Source organism: Esox lucius, chromosome 19 (genome assembly GCF_011004845.1).
Source record: "Esox lucius isolate fEsoLuc1 chromosome 19, fEsoLuc1.pri, whole genome shotgun sequence".
In the NCBI taxonomy this organism is placed as follows: domain Eukaryota; kingdom Metazoa; phylum Chordata; class Actinopteri; order Esociformes; family Esocidae; genus Esox; species Esox lucius.
In genome coordinates, this window is record NC_047587.1 from 45,421,444 (window position 1) to 45,427,813 (window position 6,370).

Here is a 6,370-nt window from a genome sequence, read left to right on the forward strand (position 1 = left end):
TTTTGTTCCCCACGGTCTGGCAACATTAGACTACAGTCCCTGTTAATGAGAAAGATCCCCACACCTGATACTAACACCCCCATATTTCACTGTAAGGATGGTTTGTCTTTAGGCATAGGCAGTGTTAGCTTTGGCCAAAAATATCTATCTTGGTCTCATCTAACCACAAAACTTTTTTACTCATTGTAGCTGGGTCATACTCATGCTTCCATGTAAATCAGTAGTAACAGCTTCTTTCTTGCCACCCTGCTGTACAAGCCATAATTAATCAAGAAAACATCACATATTAGTTTAACTATTTATTGGAACATGTACAAAAATAATGTTTACAGGACTTGGCGTTAGGTTCTTCTCCTCTGGGGTAACTCACTGCCATCACATGATCGTGTATATCCCCCCCATGAAAAGGAAACGGAGAACCAAGCAGCTTCATCAGACTGAGCAAGTAACCTGATGATTAGACAGTCAATAGGAAAACATGACATTTTGTGACTGGAGCAATCCTTGGCAACAGCTGATACATCGCTGACCAATGACCACTTGGGTTTCCGGTAAGAACTGACTATGTTTATTAGTTGGACCATTACTTCTTGGCTTCTCTCACAAGCCTCCTTATTGTTTGAGCTCTGAGTATTGAGAGATGGTCTTCGATTGGCAGTGCCTGGGTGATGTGATGCAGCTAACACTTCCCAATTATTGTTCTAACTTTGCTCACTGGGACTTTCAAATACTTGGACAGTTTGTACCCTTTTCTTAAACTATACATTTGTATTACTCTAACATTTTGCTGTCGTGATTTTAATTCAGATTCACAGCCTGACCAATGATTCTTCAGCAGTAAGGTTTTATCAACAAAAAAAAGTCAGCACTTTTAATGCCAATGGTCTAAACATGTCCTTTTAGGATAATTCCTTTCATTTGTGTCAATGGGAGCTTCCATGGGCAGGGGCTGGATATGTACACTTCGTAATTCATAATAGAATTTGTCAGGGATCAGAATCCATATGCAAGACACATACACAGTACATATACACTGACAAGCCAAAACATTATGACCACCTGCCAAATATGCTGTTGTTTCCTCATGTACCCAAGTGATGGCAAGAGAAAAGTCTGGAGAACCAATATTCCTTGCATAACCTCTAATCCAGTGGGGTAACAGTGGTGCAGGATGTGCAGTTGCACCTGGGCCTCAATCATAGTTTTTAAAATTAATTTCATATCTATAAATATGGTAGAGGTAGTGTTCTAGCTTGGGCATGTATGGCTGCCACTGGAACTGACCAACTTGTATTTATTGATGATGTAACTGATGACAGCCCCAACAGAATGAATTCGGAAATGTACAGAAATATATTGTCAGCTAAACTACCAGGAAACAGCAACCACAGTATTTCAGGTCCAAAATGAAATAAATATAAGTGCTGGATTTGGACACATGTTATATATTATATATATTTTGGTGCTGTGAAATATGGGGACTATTTGTACAGGTTATAGCCATTTATCAATAATAAAACCAATACTTACCAAGCATACCCTCACATAAAAGAAAACAGTCTTTACTTTGACTTTAAAAAAACATTTTTAATTCAAATCCCTCCCTGTTGTACACACTTCCATTCCCTTGTTCAAAAGGAGAATAATGGCTGATACATCTTAGTGTAAAGGGATGGCCCTGTCACTTAAAGTCACATTTTAATAATCATAATTTTATTTAACATCGTGAGGAGGGAAAACATGTACTCTGTATGGGAGAATGTTCAGGTGAAATAAAATCTGCAGTTACTATACATTATATACACAACCTATAAAATATTTGTAAAAAGGTTAATGTCAGCTTGGGTGATTTCCTTTTTTAACATGCGCTGCATTTAGGGAATGCCATGGGGTCCAAAGATCTTGATTTGTTAACTAACACGTCAATGTATACCTCAGAGGAATGGCAAGTATGCAGGGCTTCAGCCATCCAGGAAAGCTGGATTCATTTTGCCCTCTGCATGGCTCAGTGAAGCTTTATGATAAACCAGTCTTTCCATAGACCAGCGCCAAGTCAGCAGGAACAAAACACACAAAAATAACTTTGCTTAATTTGAAGAATTAAAGTGCTATTGTGGTGCACTTTCCCATACGGTTTTTTCACATGGTGATGTCTATGGTTCTTCAGTAGTTCCCTACTAAGCAATTTCAATGAGGAGTACAGTATGCATGTATGTTTTCATGAATGCTTTATGTCCGTTTCGTATATGATGAAGGGAATAAACTCGTCAGATGAGAAAATCTTTGGAATGAATGATAGCAACACAAAAGTCAAAACATTACAACACTATAAGGGCTGAATCAGGGACTGTGTTTGAATTAGAATTATAGGGTTTGGTTGGGCAAAAATAAATGAAAAAAGTCTGTTCAAGTTGTATTGTTGACTGTAACCAGATACCAGTCTGTCAGTTCTCTTTGTTCGAAAGCAGTCTGGGCGATTAATCAGGTTAAATATAGCCACACCCAGTTCCCCATTCATAAACCTCATGATTCAAGTTTCCTCCACTTGCCTCACCATTTAAAATAATGTACTAAATAAGACTAGACAATTTTAACAAATAGTACAGTCTGTACTGTGCGTTTTCAATAATCTGAAAAAGATTGCATGCAACTGGAGAAACTTTGGGGAAAATGCATATGATTTGGGCCACTTATTTGTCCCGTAAATAGATACCAGATGCAGAAAAGCCCATTTCCACACAAACAGAAATGCTTGCAAAAACTTAGTGTTTGGTTAAAGTGAAATGTTATACAGAAAGTTGACAAACACACATGGAAGCACCTTTTAAAAATGTTTAAATGATCGATTGTATATGGGCTGCCCAGTAAAAATCGAATTATTTTGTTTAAGATTTGATGACAATATGTACTGCTGCTAATTTTATATACAGTCAATATACTATTATTGCTACTACTGTACTACTCAATTACTCCTTAATTCCATCAATGTACTAGTAGTGGTACCCCCACCATTACTACAACTACAGTACCTCTACTACTACTAGCATACTACTACTACTACCACCACCACCACCACCACCACCATTACTGTTACTATAAAAAATGTACAGTGAATACACTCACACCACAACTGCTACCACCCCTACAATTACCATCCAACTACTCCTTTATACAGGGAATGTACTATTACAAGCTGTCACACTCTTTCCCGGTCATTTAGACGGGAACAGAGGTGGCTTTAGTAGCATAAAGCAGGTCTATTCTTTTATTTATTTATGCTAAATTGTTTGGCTCTTTTTCTGAACCCATATACAACGGATTACGCATGCACCGTCAAAGCGTAATAGAAGTAATGCCAGGTGCACCTTATTGCCAAGAGCCAAGGCTGTGCTGGGATGTTAGATGCAGCTGCAGCAGGGAGGAAGACAGGAAGAACACGCCCTCACTCCTCCTGGCTAATGATGAGAGGAGAGAAAATACAGAGAAGAGCATTAAGGGAGCTGGGGTGTATCTTAATACACTGAGTGTCTTTCCCCTCCTTCAACTACACTGAACCTGGTGAAAGAAATAAAATACTCAATAACCCATTAGAGTCCACATTGAGAGTGTTAATGTGAATGGAGAAAGTTTAAAGTTTCAATGTTTATTCAGATTAAATGAAAAAGCACACAAGATGCTCCAGTGTATCTATTGGTTAGTGTTGAGCTATCCACAGGACCAGCTAGGCTGTCTGACTGCCCTGCCCAATTCAAACACAGTGGCCAGGGTGACCTAATAGGGCCTGAAATTTGAGTGGGCCACACCTTAATGCTTGGCAACACACACACTCATTGCATACTTGCAGACCACGCAGTGGCAAACACAGACTGGAAAATGAATACAAACACTCCCAAAACACAAAAAGGCTGTTAACATTTGCATCCGGTTACATTGAAAAACACCCACTCTATCTGACCTGACACGGACTAACTCAAACAGAAATACACTCCCTGATTCCTGTAAACACGCACGCACGTACGATCTGGTGGCAAATATAGGAGCCGGTCCCTATCACTGGGACTGAATGACATTTTGTCTGATGACAGGCCAGCTTGACCAGCAAAGCTTTGACCTGGTCACTCCCAGTTCACACCTGGTTCATGTTCCTTATGAATTTACTGTTTAATATTTTCTATGTGAGCCCTCACAAGCACATTGTTATTATGCTCAACTAGACAATGTCTGTTTTGCTTCCAGAAGCTCCAATCATTGATGCCCATGTAGATTTTTTCATTACCATCTTCTTGCCAAGTTACTGACTGGATGTTAATGGAGTCCCTCCACTCAGACACAATCAAGCTCCCTGTCGCCCACATTGCATCCACAGCATGAATAGGGCCTTGTTCACAACCTCATAGGTCAACCCGAGAGTTACAGTAACAGAATGGGGGTTTCAGCTTGTGGTTGGATGGCCTTGTAGGATTGAGAGGTTGGAATGTAAAAATCCCCCACTCATTCAGTCCAGGACAACAAGCTTCATAATACATAACACTAGTCTCTTCCAGTAAGCTTGTTCATTATAACTAATGTAGGACAATGCTGAAGTCTCTGACTGATGGAACGTTTCACGATCAGAACCAGGCAGTGCAAAACTGGGATGGGCTGGCTGAACTTTATGAAACGCTTGCCCAGATGATATTTTATTTCACAAACTCTTACTGTGAATGGTTACTGTTCAATAAGTCTAGCATTACAAGGCCTTGAGCAACATCACAATGTCCGTTAACAAACCTTCCTCCATTTAAAAAAAAGGAGAAAAACTTCTTCATTCCAGACAAACAACTCTCCCAAAAAATAATGAGTTTGGGTAGGTAGGACTGAAACTTTGGGCAGGAATTTCTGTCATACTAAATCAGTAGTTTTTTCAAGGGTAAGCAGAAAGGCAGAAAAGTCACTTTCCTCTGCATGGTTATGTCCAATACCACAATTTCTAGAACATCAATAAACGTTTTAACTGTAGTCATTCAAAGATTGCGAAAGTTGCTGTTTGGCTCAGTAAACAAATTTAATAGCTTACTTCACTAAACACACATCCTTCTCACACTTTCAGTTTTCATTGGCAAGGCTATTATCACGTTATGAACAAGAAAACTTTGCAGAAAATGCAGGTTGGGCACTTGACCCATCCATCTTGAGACATTAATTTCTCAGCACTTGAGAGTTTATGTCCAAGAATGCATTGGGGATGGACCACAGAAGACCTTTCATGCCTGCCTTATCAGACAATCAGGGTTAGGAGATTCCTGACATTCTAAATGCCTAGCTGATGTTTGGCAGAACGTTATCCTATATTTCGCAAGCCTGAATACCAGTCGGTTTATTTAACTTTTTTTGTCCTTGGCACAGTAAAATAATTGACCTAAGTACACTATCCTCTGCATAGTTTAAGCTAGGTTCTTTGTAGCAATGTTGGTAAAACATGCTCCATGGATTAGGATGAGATGGTATAAACATGTTACCACTCACTGTAAGTATATCTAGGTAAGAGCAGTTGATAGGTTTCTTATTGAAAAAACATTGCTTTTAGTGTTGTTAGCTACAAAATAGCGAGCTTGTATTAGGTGATAAGGCTGGCCAAGGCTAGACTGGACATCAACAAACAAGTGTTTGTTTAGGAAAACTATACATAAAACAAACAAAGGTATGTTACACCCAAACCTCGTCTTGGAACATGAGATCAAGGACAAAACACTAAAGCTACTACTATTACTGGTTATATATGGAGAAAGAACAGTGGCTGCGCTGTTAATCAGGTTTCTAATTAAAATACACACATTGGTCAGTTAATAAATCATACATACAGTCCAACATCATAAAAAAAAAGGGCTTAGAAATGTTTGTCAATACTAACTTAAATTCCTATTTTGGTTTGCTAGGTTCTGCTATATCAAACATGTAAATCTAGAATTCATAGTATAAGAAGTAGATGTAAAATCCAAATCATAAAAGCTAAGTACCCAAACGTTTGTTGAAACCACATTTTTACCTTGAGGTTCTTTCACAGGTTCAATGTCAGCAACATGTAGTGTCAAAAGCATCACTTCCTGACAAACGAGACTGAACTCTCACGGGATCCCATTCCCTTACTACCCTTCCCCAATCAGTCTGTTCTAGGCTACAGGGTCCAAAGGTCCTACCTGTTACATATGCACAACAGGCTAAATATATACCACCAGCTAGATCTGCTTTTTCTATTAGTGAATATGGACATGCAACAAGCCTTTTAACTATTCAGATACAAACTTCACAGACAAACTGTTTTTATTTACTTAATTATTATTTGAAATTCATGGCCTCTCCTTTTATGGTCTTGCTACCCCTGCACCTCAAA

General features: G+C 38.9%; 1 long non-coding RNA gene across 1 annotated transcript; it reads right to left on the minus strand.

The window, feature by feature from the left end:
• Window positions 1-286: 286 nt before the first annotated feature.
• LOC109616911 lies at window positions 287-6,125 on the minus strand. Its single transcript, XR_002198215.3, has 3 exons — window positions 6,026-6,125; window positions 3,366-3,455; window positions 287-450 (listed from the first exon to the last, which is right to left on the minus strand). It is a non-coding gene; the product is annotated as an uncharacterized LOC109616911 (long non-coding RNA).
• Window positions 6,126-6,370: the final 245 nt, after the last annotated feature.